The following is a 16,498-nucleotide window of genomic DNA, read 5'->3' on the forward strand; positions in this document are numbered from 1 at the left end:
TAAAAAATTGTGCCGTCTGGTTAGCTTAATTGTAATGAACACGATGGGAGACAGAGAGCTGGTTTCAAGCGCAGGGCGCAGTAGGTGTTTATTTCAAATCAAATCAAATCAAATTTTATTAGTCACATACACATGGTTAGCAGATGTTAATGCGAGTGTAGCGAAATGCTTGTGCTTCTAGTTCCGACAATGCAGTAATAACCAACAGTAATCTAACCTAACAATTCCACACTACCTTACACACACACACAAGTGTAAAGGGATAAAGAATATGTACATAAAGATGTATGAATGAGTGGTGGTACAGAACGGCATGGCAGATGCAGTAGATGGTATAGAGTACGGTATATACGTATGAGATGAGTACTGTAGGGTATGTAAACATAAAGTGGCAGTTTAAAGTGGCTAGTGGTACATGTATTGCATAAAGATGGCAAGATGCAGTAGATGATATAGAGTAACAGCTATATTTGACATATGAGATGGGTAATGTAGGGTATGTAAACATAGTATTAAGTGGCATTGCTTAAAGTGGCTAGTGGTACATTTTTACATAATTTCCATCAATTCCCATTTTTAAAGTGGCTGGAGTTGAGTCAGTATGTTGGCAGCCGCTAAATGTTAGTGGTGGCTGTTTAACAGTCTGATGGCCTTGAGATAGAAGCTGTTTTTCAGTCTCTCGTCCTTGCTTTGATGCACCTGTACTGACCTCGCCTTCTGGATGATAGCGGGGTGAACAGGCAGTGGCTTGGGTGGTTGTTGTCCTTGATGATCTTTAATGGCCTTCCTGTGACATCGGGTGGTGTAGTGTCCTGGAGGGCAGGTAGTTTGCCCCTGGTGATGCGTTCTGCAGACCTCACTACCCTCTGGAGAGCCTTCGGTTGTGGGCGGAGCAGTTGCCGTACCAGGCGGTGATACAGCCCGACAGGATGCTCTCGATTGTGCATCTGTAGAAGTTTGTGAGTGCTTTTGGTGACAAGCCGAATTTCTTCAGCCTCCTGAGGTTGAAAGAGCGCTACTGCGCCTTCTTCACAACGCTGTCTGTGTGGGTGGACCAATTCAGTTTGTCCGTGATGTGTACACCGAGGAACTTAAAACTTTCCACCTTCTCCACTACTGACCCGTCGATGTGGATAGGGGGGTGCTCCCTCTGCTGTTTCCTGAAGTCCACAATCATCTCCTTTGTTTTGTTGACGTTGAGTATGAGGTTATTTCTCTGCACACACACTCCGAGGGCCCTCACCTCCTCCCTGTAGGCCGTCTCGTCGTTGTTGGTGATCAAGCCTACCACTGTAGTGTCATCCGCAAACTTGATGATTGAGTTGGAGGCGTGCATGGCCACGCAGTCGTGGGTGAACAGGGAGTACAGGAGAGGGCTCAGACGCACCCTTGTGGGCCCCAGTGTTGAGGATCAGCGGGTGGAGATGTGTGTACCTACCCTCACCACCTGGGGGCGGCCCGTCAGGAAGTCCAGGACCCAGTTGCACAGGGCGGGGTCGAGACCCAGGGTCTCGAGCTTGATGACGAGTTTGGAGGGTACTATGGTGTTAAATGCTGAGCTGTAATCGATGAACAGCATTCTCACATGGGTATTCTCTTGTCCAGATGGGTTAGGGCAGTGTGCAGTGTGGTTGCGATTGCGTCGTCTGTGGACCTATTGGGTCGGTAAGCAAATTGGAGTGGGTCTAGGGTGTCCGGTAGGGTGGAGGTGATATGGTCCTTGACTAGTCTCTCAAAGCACTTCATGATGACGGAAGTGAGTGCTACGGGGCGGTAGTCGTTTAGCTCAGTTACCTTAGCTTTCTTGGGAACAGGAACAATGGTGGCCCTCTTGAAGCATGTGGGAACAGCAGACTGGGATAAGGATTGATTGAATATGTCCGTAAACACACCAGCCAGCTGGTCTGCGCATGCTCTGAGGACGCGGCTGGGAATGCCGTCTGGGCCTGCAGCCTTGCGAGGGTTAACACGTTTAAATGTTTTACTCACCTCGGCTGCAGTGAAGGAGAGCCCGCAGGTTTTGGTAGGGGGCCGTGTCAGTGGCACTGTATTGTCCTCAAAGCGGGCAAAAAAGTTGTTTAGCCTGTCTGGGAGCAAGACATCCTGGTCCTCGACGGGGCTGGTTTTCTTTTTGTAATCCGTGATTGACTGTAGACCCTGCCACATACCTCTTGTGTCTGAGCTGTTGAATTTCGACTCGATTTTGTCTCTGTACTGAGACTTAGCCTGTTTGATTGCCTTGCGGAGAGAATAGCTACACTGTTTGTATTCGGTCATGCTTCCGGTCACCTTGCCCTGGTTAAAGCAGTGGTTCGCGCTTTCAGTTTCACGCGAATGCTGCCGTCATACAGGTTTCTGGTTTGGGAATGTTTTTATCGCTGCCTGTGGGTACGACATCGTCAATGCACTTCCTAATGAACTCGCTCACCGAATCAGCATATTCGTCAATATTGTTGTTGGACGCGATGCGGAACATATTCCAATCCGCGTGATCGAAGCAGTCTTGAAGCGTGGATTCAGATTGGTCGGACCAGCGTTGAACAGACCTGAGCGCGGGAGCTTGTTTGTTTGAAGGCTGGAATCAACAAAATGGAGTCGTGGTCAGCTTTTCCGAAAGGGGGGGGGGAGGGCCTTATAAGCATCGCGGAAATTGTATAACAATGGTCTAGTGTTTTTCCAGCCCTGGTAGCACAATCGATATGCTGATAGAATTTAGGGAGTTTTGTTTTTAGATTGGCCTTGTTAAAATCCCCAGCTACGATGAATGCAGCCTCAGGGTGTGTGGTTTCCAGTTTACAAAGAGTCAGATAAAGTTCGTTCAGGGCCATCGATGTGTCTGCTTGGGGGGGAATGTATACGGCTGTGATTAGATTGACGAGAATCCCTTGGTAGATAATGCGGTCGACATTTGATTGTGAGGAGTTCTAGATCAGGTGAACAGAACGACTTGAGTTCTTGTGTGTTGTTATGATGATCACACCACTTCTCGTTAATCATAAGGCATACCCCCGCCGCCCTCTTCTTCCCGGAAAGATGTTTGTTTCTGTCGGCGCGATGCATGAAGAAACCAGCTGGCTGCACCGACTCCGTTAGCGTCCCTTGAGTTAGCCATGTTTCCGTGAAGCAGAGCACGTTGCAATCCCTGATGTCTCTCTGGAATGCTACCCGTGCTCGGATTTCATCAACCTTATTGTCAAGAGACTGGACATTGGCGAGTAGTATGCTAGGGAGTGGAGCGCGATGTCCCGTCTCCGAAGCTGACCACGAGACCGCCACGTTTTCCCCTTTTTCGGCGTGCACAGGGTCGCCGGCTGGGATCAGATCCATTGTATTGTGTGGAAGGCAAACCACTGGATCACGTTTTCGCGAAAATGATAAATTCCTTGGTAGGAACGATGATGAGTTGACGTTAATCGTATATTCAGTAGTTCCTCCCGACTGTATGTAATGAAACCTAAGATTACCCGGGGTACCGATGTAAGAAATAACACGTAAAAAAACAAAATACTGCATATTTTCCAAGGAACATGAAGCGAGGCAGCCATCTCTTTTCGGCGCCGGAAGTGTTTTTTGTAAAGGACCACAGGAGGAGGCAGGTAGCTGGGTCCAGGGGCAGGCAGAAAGCCATACACAGGGGGTCCAAAAAGGCAACAGTACAGGCAGGGAAAGGGCTAGTAACGTCGTCCGGGTGATCAGGCAATAGATAACAGGAAATCCGATAGGCTAAGGTACAGGCAGGGAATAGGCAAAAGGCATCGTTAGTGAGGCAGGCAAAAACTATCATACACGGGAGGATTAAATTATGGGAAACAGATCTCCGAATATAAGTGTGTCACAAAACAAACAATACCTCACAATGACGGGGTGCAAAGAACTAAACTAAATAGTGTGTGATAATGACATACAGGTGTGTGAACACGTGATCAGAATTCAGGTGATTGGGATCTGGAGAGTGAGCTGCGTTCAGGGGATCTATGTGTTTGAGAGTGTGAGCTGGAAAGTGGGCTGGAAAGTGAGCTGCGTTCAGGGGATCTATGTGTTTGAGAGTGTGAGTTGGAAGCAGACGTTACATTAATATAAGGAATTTTAAATAATTTATACTTTTACTCAAGTATATTTTAGCAATTGCATTTACTTTTTATACTTAGGTATATTTAAAACCAAATACTTTTAGACTTTTACTCAAGTAGTATTTTACTGGGTGACTTTCACTTTTACTTGAGTCATTTTCTATGAAGGTATCTTTACTTTTACTCAAGTATGAAAAATGGGTACTTTTTCCACCACTGCCCTAACTTGACTTCAGTCTTCGCCAATGAGAACCAAGAGGGGCCTAGCTTTGTCCTTCATGACTGGAAAAGGTCTCGATTCTAGGCCTAGAATATCTTATATCCATCTCATTAGATCAGAACAGGATGGATCAACAGTGATTCATATTATTGGTTTGCATCCTAAAAAAAGGATAACACACTTACATTATTTGTCTACCCATATGATGTGGATCATTGTCAGGTTATTAGATGTATATGCTTCAGTAACAACAGAACACCATGGTTGTAATAACACTTTAAACAGGTAATTTGTCAATGTGTAGAATGTGTTTGTTTTGGGTCCACACTGGCAAATTAGACAGTCACAGAGGATGTTCTTCTGAATAACTGGTCAGGGCAGAGCACTTATCATTCAGCTTCAGGCAACTTTGATGTAAGGCTTGATCACACCTGTAGTGACTACTTCTATCCGTCACGCCCATTGCTGCTTATTCATTGTTCACTAGATATATCAATGTAATTACACCCAACACAATGTTGAAAAACAGAATGCTTCCCACCGCTAGATCACATAACTAGATGTGAGCTGGATGTGATTCCAACGCTGCCACCAACACAGCGGAAGAGAGTGATATCTGCAACAGGCTCTAACCAGCGCTCATACGTGGCAAAGTGAGCTCTAACAGCTGTTGCCATGAAAGTAGGCCTCTGGGCAGAGACAGTAGGGCCTACAATGCTGGCATATGTCGTGTTACAATAGCCTAAGTATATAACATGATTGACACGACCGTAATAATCATCATGAAACGGCCTTGGAAGTGCCATAAGTGTAAGGCAACATAATTCATTATTTTACATTAACCTGTTTAACTGCATTGATATGGCTTAATTGATCATAGTCCAGACTCGTTATAGTTGCAAATAGCATACAGTTGCACCAGGGAATTTTTGCAGGTCTTCTGTTTCCCCACATATATTAATTAATTCATTTCCCATCATGAAAATGTATCCCCATTCCCCAAACAAATACCTTCATCAATACCACAAAAAAAACAGCCAAATCAGCTTTTTACTCCAATCTTGCAACCCTCATAAAATCTGACAAAAGCGAAAACAAGCAGAGAACACTGAGAACAGAGAGGGGTATGTCTGTGCATGCCACTCTGATATTTCCTGCCCATAACTCCTGTACCATCTTGTCCTGCATGCAGGATTTAACACTACTACGTACCTACGTACCATGCATGCCCCTCCTGTGGCTGGAGAGAGAGAGGGGGGGGGGGGGGAAAGGGAGAGAGGGTGGAAAGAAGAGAAGAAAGCAAAAACAAATGTCACAGTATCCCCAGGCAAGCTGAGGCTGAACAGTAGCACATGGGCATTTATTTTTTTGCAAGTGTTATAATTACAGCTGCTTTTATTTGGTAGGTGGCGGTTGGGAGCTGGCTGAGAATCAAATGGGAATAAACTGTTCACACCTGACAGGCAAAGTAATAGGGCTGTTGGCAGATTGATTTGTAGCCCAGTTTGATGGGACACTGGAAGGCAACATCTGAGAACTGAGAGTCCAGGGGCTTTCTACTCCATCACAATAGATACCTAATCACATATCTATACTACAGTGTATTTAAAGGGGGTTTACTCTGCCCTGTAACCATTATAAAGGGGTACGCTCTGCCCTGCACCTATCATGTTCCTCCATACGGCCCATCCCTCAGTCAGTCGTTAACTAACTAAACATAACAACGATACTTACTTTTACTTTATATAATCAAACTACTGATTTGCTGCCATTCTTCAGCGGGTTGATACAGGGCCAGGACAGAGAACACTGGTTTGACTGAGTGTATTCATCTCCTCTCAGGAGCAGGAGGCCTGCAGGGGGTAAAGTGAGGGGATGGTGCCAAGCAGTTAGTTAGACAGACAAACATAACGTTGCCTCCCTGTATATGTTACTGTATAAGCTACTGGAGGAGGAGGAGGTGGAGGTTGTTTTTCTGTTTGGGATGCTTGCCTTGTAGCCCCTGAGTCAGAGAGCTGAGGTGGGGTGGGTGGATGGGGAACACCAGGGCCCTGCGGGGACAGTTGTTTATTCAGGACAGGTAACACCCATGGGCATACACAAGCACACCAAAGCAGGGAGAGTCTATATGTTTACCACTTTCTGACTGTCACTCCCTTCCTCTCACACGCATACACATACCTACATCAGCTACCATACATAAACACACACACAGGAACACACACACACAAACACTCAGTAAAGGCTGGGTATTGCTCCATCGCCATGTGTACCATTGGCCTTGTGGCATGGTGCCCTCAGAGGTCGTGACCCGCGGTGCTGTGTCTCCTTGGTGGTTCCTTATCACAGTCAGCATCTTTAATCTCCTGCTGTGTGGGGCGGTAGAGGCTCACAGGCCACCGGATTATAGCTTCTCCTTCACACAGCACAGGCAGGACAGCGACTGCACTGCAGTCAATATCACTCTCTCTCACACACTCTCTCTGTCTTTATCTCTCTCTCTGTCTCTCTCCCAATCTTTTTTTCTCCCACACAATTATGCAAAAAAAAAAAATCTGAGCATACACAGAAAGATATAAAGAAAGTGTCAACCCAACATGCACGTGATCAGTTGAGATCAGGAATATTGTCAAAGAAAACCCTTCCCAAGTAAACCACATGATTGTCCGGACCTGTGCAGTTTTGTAATCACACACAGCATTAGCACCTATCAGGTCATTAAGCTTCAATTTTCCCTCTGCGTGTAATGAATCCAATGTTTCTAAGTCTTGGCATGCACAAATGATTAACTGGTGGTGAACACAACTGATTAAAAGATAAAGCCTTGGCACACAATGACTTTCAGCACTACATATGGTGTGTAGTACCTGAGAGACCAGGCCTCCTCACGCAAAGAAGATATTTACCTTTTCAGTTAATTTCCCTCTTACATCCTCACACACAGATCTCCCACATTGCACCTCCTACAAAGGCTAAATGTGGAAAATAAAATGTGATGTCATGATGTGTGTGTGTCACAATTACATGGGTTACAATGGTAAATGTAAATTTAATTTAAGTTCAATTAATGCTAAAGCTGAACCTATAAACATATTGTATGTTGTACCTTGTTTGTTCACAACAAGTTAAACAGAGTAAGCCGGGCGAAGGACCACAAACCACAGCGGTTATGAGAAAACTTTGGATCAGAAACATATGAAACCGAGAGGTGTGAGTGAGGGGCAAAATGAGTGTTGAATTTRACAAGCGGTAACRGGAAAGCAGTGAAAAACTATCACAAAARGRTTGTGTGAYGTMAGAAAAMAATCAGRAAAACAATAAACTCATATTYCTGATGATAACAGTCAGGACTATTGTCAGGACTCCTCCTATATCTAACGTTACTGCAATCTATAGCTGCTCACCCTGMGGRCACATCCTCAGAGCTGGTGTTGGGGGACCCATAGAGGAAAGCTGCAGCCCCAGCCACAGTATAACGGATGTCAGGGGTTCTGACACAATACACAATACTATTAAACCACATGCAATGACTCAGAAGACTGACTGCGTGATGATGGCCTTAATGATGGACTTAGTCACTTTGATACCGCTGCCTCTTGCTATAGGAAATGTTCCATAGCACACATCATTACTGATTGATCCCTTTGACAAGTAGAGCTAGACCTAGTCTCTCGTGACTTATTTGGTTGTGGGTGCAGAGATTAATCTACAACAACATTGCGAGTCACCCAACAGTCATTGCAGTGATAACACACGTGTATGAGTGTGTAGGCTGCTCGCACACATCCACCCATTCAGTAGCCAGTGGTGTCAGACATCCTGTCTCAGTAGGGTGAAAGGTATTGTTGTGCTTGAACCGGGTTCAGTCCATTACTCAACAGGGCCCTGGGGATAAGTCTTCTGTGCTGTCCAAGAAAAACACTGCATGGTGCAGATAGATGCCTGGCCACAACACAACACTCTCTCTTCCACACACCGTCCCACAGACTAACAGAATGCACACAAGATGAAACAACTCAGACAAGAGATTGTTTTGACCATCCTGTCTCTGTAGTATCACTCTTTTGGCAAAGCAAGAATGTTGAAATTATTCTAGGTAATTGAGTACATTTTTTGTGAGAGTAAATCTGCACATGTCAGAGACCTTGACAAATATTAACACTTAAAGTGTAGGCCTAATACTACAAATATTAGGCATATTGAGCATTTGTGCTTCTAACATTAGTTAATCTATTTGTTTATTAGAAATATCCCTTTTTGTTGCTATTTATACAAAAAACACAATGAAACACAATTGAAGAATGTAGGGAGATCTTTCTGTAGACCTACTTCAATATCTTACGATGTTCTGGTCAATTTTTAATGTCAGTTTGTTTTATGGCCAAACACGGATTGAAATATGCATTATGATGCACTAGTTTCTATAGAAGAAATCCACATTTGAGTCTGGCCAATCTCTGCAAACTTTTCTATTTACACAACAGTAGCGTGCTTCTCAAAAAACGGTCGGTGACTGTTTTGATAAAAGGGGTGACCCGCGAGGTTGGCTGATGCCTCCCCTGCTCTCTCTGTACACAACCTCGCGACCCTTGGCACAGCCAGAGCAAACACAGTCTGCACGCAATGCCGGGTCTGTGGCACAATGATTAACCCGTAAATGTGCTGTCAACCCGCTCCGTAGCCTGCGAAGCCCGCTGAGAGAATTGGAGCGTGGCAGACGAGGTTAATTTGTTTCACGCATGGCTCGTTTTGCGTGTCAAGCATATCCATATCTTCTTTCATTATGTGGTTGTATGTCTGTCTTTGTACACGCGTTTCATATTTTCATTTCTTTATGATATGTCCTCTTATTTTTTCGCTCCCAGTTTGAGTCAGCGTAAAAAAGGCGCATGGCAGCTTCGTGCGTGACAGAAAGATGGATGACCGAGATATTTCCGCACGCAACTATTGTTTTTCCCGGTGAGTATTTTTAACTTTGGCTTGCTTATGGACAGAGAGAGACCGGGACTGTTCGCTCAGTTACTAATGTGGTGTTCACACCAATCAGTGAGGGGAAGGTGATACAATATGGGGACCGGACCCCTCCTCTCCCTGTTCCGAACCCCAGCATTCCTGTGTGTGCACTTCGAGCCGGTCGCGGGAGCGAGCGAGACAGAATGTTGCTCAATTACAGTTTGTGTATAGTGTAAGTGATTGCGTGTTGACTTACTCAAGCCAGAGGGGGTTTGTATGAGGTCACAGTCACACATTCATGAGTAGTGTCATGACCTAAATTCTTAGAAAAAAAGGTTCCAAAGGGGTTATTTGTAGATGGATAGGGTTCTTCCAAGAACCCTTTTTATCTGAAGAATGAACCCTTTTTGGAAGAGAAGAGTTCTTTGTTAGGCAAAGAGTTCAACCTAGAACAGTTTTCATCCTAAGAGCCGATTTTGGAAGAAAGGGTTCTTTGGTGATTCTTTGGAAAGCAAGAAGGGTTCTACATAGAACCCTTCTGAATCTGTAGAAGCTATTTTATTGTATTTTTTCTATCTTTATTTTAAATTGTGCCTGAGCAATAATGTTTACCTCAGAGTTTAAACTTTAACATCAGGAGTTTGAGTAATCAGCTAAGTTTTAAAAGATAGCTGTGAGAATAGTTTTAACTGTATATGGGAATATTTATGCATGTACTGTATCTGGTATTCCCTTAATCATTTTACATATACAGTACTGACATAGTTGATATCTTTGCCATGATTTCTGTTTTTCAAATTAGTATTTTCTGTGAATTTATTGAGCAGAAAGTAGGAGAATAGAAGGGAGTATGAGTGAACCAGCAATGTATAGTATGGTACACAGCAAATTGGCCAGTTTTACCTAGTGTTGATTTTTCAGTGTAAAATGTCTAGTGTTGATTCAGGAGTTACATTCAACACTCAGTAGTGTAAAAGAACCCTGTGTTGGTATTAATAAACAGAGTTGAGTGTGATTGTCATTTTTATCTGTGTGGAGTAAAACACTCAAAAACACACCCATCATTATCATATTTCCCAGCATGCTCTATTGCAAGTTGATTTTCAGAAATGTTTGTTTCAATGTCTGTATTTTAGCATGCACATTGATTGGTTGATTAAACTTATGCTACACAAAGATAAATAACATACATTTTATAAACTAATCCAATCTGTTAGTATTTGTACTTACTGCACCTGTTACTGAGATGGTTGTCCTAGTTTATCCAGAGTGACTTACAGTAGTGAGTGCATATATTTTTTTGTACCCGTTTTTTTATTTTTGGTGTTGGTCCCCATGGGAATCGAACACACAACCCTTGCTTTGCAAGTACTGTGCTCTACCAACTCAGCCACACGGCTGATTTCCCACTGATCGATGCATCGCTCCCCGCACTTAAAAATAACTACACATTCTTCCTTCTTAGAGTTTGGGCTGTCTTCAAGTCAAAAGAAAAGACGGAGGCAAACCCTCTCAGATGATCATCCCTAAAACCTAAAACATCTGCATAGTAGGAGGTGTCATTAGCTTTTTCAGGGTAACAAGTACTGCCCTAGGGGTTTACGTTACTCCATAGAATTGGTAATAACAAAAGTGGTAATAACACAGTAATAACATGATAACAAAACACAGTAATAACATAGTATAAAAAGTAATAACATGTTAATAAATAAGTGTTGTGTGCTTTGGCATTATGTGTATGAACAATGGTGATATTGTCTCTCTCTCCCCTCCTGTCTCTGTTCATGCATGTTTTATTTTGCTGAGAGTTCAAAGAAGACACTTCCAAACCTCTGGTAGCACAGACTGTTCTGTCTGGTGTTTACAGACTAGAATAAAAGACTGAGAGATGAGTGCACCAATCTGACCTGTCACCTGAGTGGTTAATTGCTCTAACTACCAGTCTGTGTACAGGGGTTAGTTGACCTCCTCCATAACATTCACACACAACCACACGCCCTCACACACATGCAAACCCACTCACGAAAAATTCCCTCACACTCACACACACACATACCTGGTTTGAAGGTGTGTGACAGGTGTTTGGTTGTTGCGTGCCAAAGGACTGAAGACTTCAGCTGCCTTTACAGTCATTACTCAGAAAGGGAGATTCTTCAAGGGAATTTCAATTTGCTGTGGGCTAAACAGTGTTTTGGTTATGATGTGAGCTCTGTAAATGGACATCATGGATGTATGTGTGTGACCCTAACGTGACTAAATAACAGACTACTTGAACATTTCCTATTGATATTTGTCACGTTATTGTCCTCAATGGCTGCCCTATAGACTTGGAATCACTGGCCACTTTAATAATAGAACACTAGTCACTTTAATAATGTTTAAATAATGTTTACATACTGCTTTACTCATCTCATATGTACAGGATATACTGTATTATATTCTACTGTATTTTAGTCAATGCCACTCCGACATTGCTTGATCGAATATTTATATATTTCTTAATTCCATTATTTTACTTTTAGATTTATGTGTATTGTTGTGAATTGTTAGATACTACTGCACTGTTGGAGCTAGGAACACAAGCATCTCGCTACAACCGCAATAACATAAATATATGTATGTGACCAAAAAAAAAATATTTGAATTTAATTCCATGTATTTGCAACTGTGATTGTTAGATAACCGAACCTGCGTTGCAACGAGAGGTCATACAAACTGTTGGAGGTCATTGAGCAAGTCACTAATGCTGAGCAGGGAGTGGCGTGTTAGACCATAGCCATATGAACAGAAGCCTATTTCAAACGAGTGTGATCCTGATGTTTACGTTAAATGCTGGACCTGTATGGAATGTCCGTCCCATGGCCTCTCACGCTATCGTCTCCCTCTCCTCTCACAACGCTGTGCGTAATGCTTAGTGTGATTATATACTTTATGTTTATGCTTAATAAATCAGCCTTGGACTGTGTCATGCTGTGCCAGTGAACAATCTCATTTGGAGAACTTTACTTTGTTTTTAAGCAGCTCTTCGAAATGTCATAAAATGGTTTCCAAGTTCATACGCGAAGGTACCTGCCATGGTTGACATTACCGTGACTATGCAAGTCAATTGGTATTTGGTGGATTTAGGCAGTTGACTTCAGCCAGCCAGTTACATGCCTGCGTGAAGCCTGAGTGGTAGATCGCATGACTCCAAAGCCCAAGATCCTCGCATTTACAGAAGCTATAGCGCGCGAATATGTGCACCTCCGTGACCAAGAAAAAGTCTCACGTCCTGCGCTCTTTGTTCTSCAGCGTTTAAGACCCTTGTGTCTTTCCAGGGGCTGCTGCCTTCGCGTGACTGACCAAGCAGATTTAGGATTGTCCCGAAGACCAAGCCCACCCCTCCGTGCGGGAGCTCCGCTTTCTCACGCGAACTGCAGGAGCAGGGACGTAGCGCTGAGGCGCACGGGCGGGCGGCGGGTGGGCGAAAGCCCAGCGACTGGCATTATCCATCATATTGACCATGGCAATAATACGGTGTGTAGGCCTATCTCGGGGGGAAAAAAGCGATTAAGAGCGTCTCRCTATATTATTATAGTGTTCATATGCCTCAAGCAGTGGTAAATTAGTCTATTGTTTTTCACAATTTCAATTACACGTTGGCGTCTTTTATCTTGGCTTTGGAGTGACACTTCACTTTCCTCAAAGTCTGCACATTTTGGGTTGCCTACTAGTTGTAATCCAGGATTCCAGGAATGATCATCCAAATGTTTAACTATTTAGGAAACTAACGGCGACGCTGTCTAATAGCCACACATTCGTACACTGAAATGTGCACTTAAATGTCTTGAGATATCTTCAAGTTGAATTATGCTAATTATTTAAATTGAGCAATAAAGTTAACTCATTGTGAATAATACAGTCCTACAGTTAACCCCGAACCGAATGTTTAACACATTAGGTCTTGGAAGTTGAAATACAGGCATACCGCAAGACAAAATATAGAGGCATATTGTCAAGTAGACAAAAGACAATTAATATAAAGCCATTTACCTGTTGAAAATTATGATATAGAAAACAACTAAAATAAAACAACAAAGAGATCAGTGAATGCTTAAAATATATCCTAATTAACCATAATTGTCTTCAATAAAAACTTAATTAAAACATCCTTGCCTTTTCTATGGCGTATGCCTACAAGCCAATGGTAAACCATTTCAGCGTGTTTATTTGTATGTGGACAGGTCATTGTGGCCCCAATGATAGAGATATGCGTGCATAAAAACGCATGTCTGCGCGTAAATCCTGCACTGATAGGAGATTTGGTTAAATGTCTAATTACGCACGTGGATAGTAAGTTAGGATTTAGTCGAGTGAGATTTCTCAGCAACAAGTTTTGTTTATCAATCAAAGCATATTGGCTAACAGCCAGCCTAATATGATGCTGGTTAACAGGAAAGTCGTATATGCATCCAACATACGTTGTTGAAATTAGATCATTTAATTCTGAAGAACAGATTGTGTGCATGTTGTCCATAACCATAAAGCGTTCTATATCAATGGTGCTTATATGCAATCTATATAGGTCCTTTTCAGTCGATAGGCTCATTACCGCTGAGAATGTTTCAGTCCATGGTCCAACTATGTTGGAAATCCCTCGTATTGCTGTGCAGAGTCGATATATATTCACTGTCAGTGGGCTATCTGGAATAGGATGTACATTTCCTAAAAGAAGAGAGACTGTAAGGGTAATGAACTCATTCACCCTTTCACCCCTGCAGTGCTGACAGAATACTCCCCCACCCCCACACCCCAGCATCCTTAACCAAGGGCTGGGGGAGGCGAGGGCTTGGCCAAAACGCTCTCACGCAACTTGGCCAATCTTTAACTTGACTGCTAACAGGTACACGCACGCGATGGCATTTGCCAGTTTTTATCACGACTTGTTTCAAAACAGACCCCGCTCAGAATGGTGTGTTGTAGATGGTGAGGTCTAGAAGACTCTATTCTAGGTTTTAATACATATAACTTACCTTTGAGTAAGTTCCAATTGGGATATTGATTAACACAACAGGGATCCGAAGTCAAACACTTTGGATAGCTTACACAAGCAGACAAGACAATATAGTCTCTTATCTCAATCGAATGTTTTATCCTCCATGACACACTTGATAAGTAGGCTACATTTGTGTCCTATAAGTTAATAAGACACACACGTCTTCCCATTGTCCTTATATGCACCACCGTTATACTGTTGACAGGTTGAGTGAGATTTAACAAACTGTCAAAGATGAGTCTCTTGATTAAAAGTACTTCGGGGCTGTACGTTCTCCCGCTTGGGATAGGCTACACCTTTGCACGCTATCGAAATCTGTTGCAATGAGTAGGCCTAAAGGAAAGATTGCCAAAGGGTTTATGACTTAATAACTAATGCGTAACAATGTCCTGTTAATTAATTTATGTAACAAGTATTTAAAGAGGAAATGTTGATGTTTGCTAATAATAACATGTAAAAAGGAATACCACTGGAAACAGATTAGACACTGATGGTAAATTTATTTTTGAAAATATTGTGGGCCCAAAGTGATTAAGCTTGTGTCCTTAAATTAGTTGTGGAAGAGTTCATGTTCAATAGATCATTGAGAATAAATATTTGGATCAGGCCCAAAGTACTGTCATCCTTATACAATGTGCTTTATATAATTGTTTTCATTCATATGTTCCATATACTTTTAAGATAAATAGTTCATAACATGTTGATAAGGAGTGGATGAATTGCCTTTTTTCAATATGGCTTATTAGCCTACTGCCTACCATAGCCTGCAATATTAGGCCCAATACCCTAACATTAATGGAAAAAATAACAAATAAAATACATATAAATATTTAGACCTAAACAAATAAATAAAACAAAAAAAACAAATATAATTACCACATCTATAACATTATAAGTAAGATGTGTAGTATGATGAATAGGTATGATAGTGATTATAGGTCTACATCTACATGGTTGTGCTAATGATTATGATGATATATTATGATTAAAAGTTAGGCTGATTGTATTATTGTATTGTTATTACACAATAACACATTTAACATGCTCTACTTCAATTGCAAATATCATTGGTGATCATTCCACAAATCAATGGGTCCTGTATTCCTCTTACCTGACTGGCTTCTTCTGTATAGTGTGTTTTATAACTCCCTCCAACAGGCTAATGAACATCTGAAAAGATTCTCATCCAATCATTCTGATATAAACCTAAAATCAAATCTAAAAATGTAAAAATAAAAATACATGTTTTAAAATCATATGAACGTGGAATAGCCTACTGAGAATGACTTGTTCGAGAATTAAACATGCAGTCTATTGAATTTCTCTATGGTTAGACATTCTAAAATGTTTTTATAACAAACTATATGAAATTGTATGTATATATTTTTTCAATAGGGCCCATCACTGATATATCAGAGAAAGCATGCACTCATAGAAAAAAATATCTTACTCCTTAGACGTTTCTTTTTATAGTAAAGGCAAGCTTACATTATATATATATATATACAGTTGAAGTCGGAAGTTTACATACACCTCAGCCAAATACATTTAAACTCAGTTTTTCACAATTCCTGACATTTAAACCTAGTAAACATTCCCTGTCTTAGGTCAGTMAGGATCACCACTTTATTTTAAGAATGTGAAATGTCAGAATAATAGTAGAGAGAATTATTAATTTCAGCTTTTATTTCTTTCATCACATTCCCAGTGGGTCAGAATTTTACATACACTCAATTAGTATTTGGTAGCATTGCCTTTAAATTGTTTAACTTGTTTCAAACGTTTCGGGTAGCCTTCTACAAGCTCCCACAATAAGTTTGGTGAATTTTGGCCCATTCCTCCTGACAGAGCTAGTGTAACTGAGTCAGGTTTGTAGCCTCCTTGCTCGCACATGCTTTTTCAGTTCTGACACACATTTTCTATGGGATTGAGGTCAGGGCTTTGTGATGGCCACTCCAATACCTTGACTTTTGTTGTCCTTAAGCCATTTTGCCAAAACTTTGGAAGTATGCTTGGGTCATTGTCCATTTGGAAGACCCATTTGTGAACAAGCTTTAACTCCTGACTGATGTCTTGAGATGTTGCTTCAATATATCCACATAATTTTCTTTCCTCATGATGCCATCTATTTGGTGAAGTGCACCAGTCCCTCCTGCAGCAAAGCACCCACACAAATGATGCTGCCACAACCGTGATTACGTTTAGGATGGTGTTCTTCAG

The 16,498-nt window shown here is 42.1% G+C and overlaps 2 long non-coding RNA genes across 2 annotated transcripts; one reads left to right on the forward strand and one right to left on the reverse strand.

The window, feature by feature from the left end:
- Window positions 1–3,399: 3,399 nt before the first annotated feature.
- LOC111975076 (uncharacterized) lies at window positions 3,400–11,949 on the reverse strand. The gene is made up of 5 exons (XR_002878763.2): window positions 11,300–11,949; window positions 7,197–7,262; window positions 6,283–6,341; window positions 6,025–6,143; window positions 3,400–5,530 (listed from the first exon to the last, which is right to left on the reverse strand). It is a non-coding gene; the product is annotated as an uncharacterized lncRNA (long non-coding RNA).
- Window positions 8,821–12,208, forward strand: LOC139028847 (uncharacterized). Its single transcript, XR_011481088.1, has 2 exons — window positions 8,821–9,012; window positions 9,156–12,208. It is a non-coding gene; the product is annotated as an uncharacterized lncRNA (long non-coding RNA).
- The last annotated feature ends 4,290 nt before the right edge of the window (window positions 12,209–16,498 follow it).

The sequence above is a fragment of the Salvelinus sp. IW2-2015 genome, linkage group LG15 (assembly GCF_002910315.2).
Source record: "Salvelinus sp. IW2-2015 linkage group LG15, ASM291031v2, whole genome shotgun sequence".
Lineage (NCBI taxonomy): Eukaryota > Metazoa > Chordata > Actinopteri > Salmoniformes > Salmonidae > Salvelinus > Salvelinus sp. IW2-2015.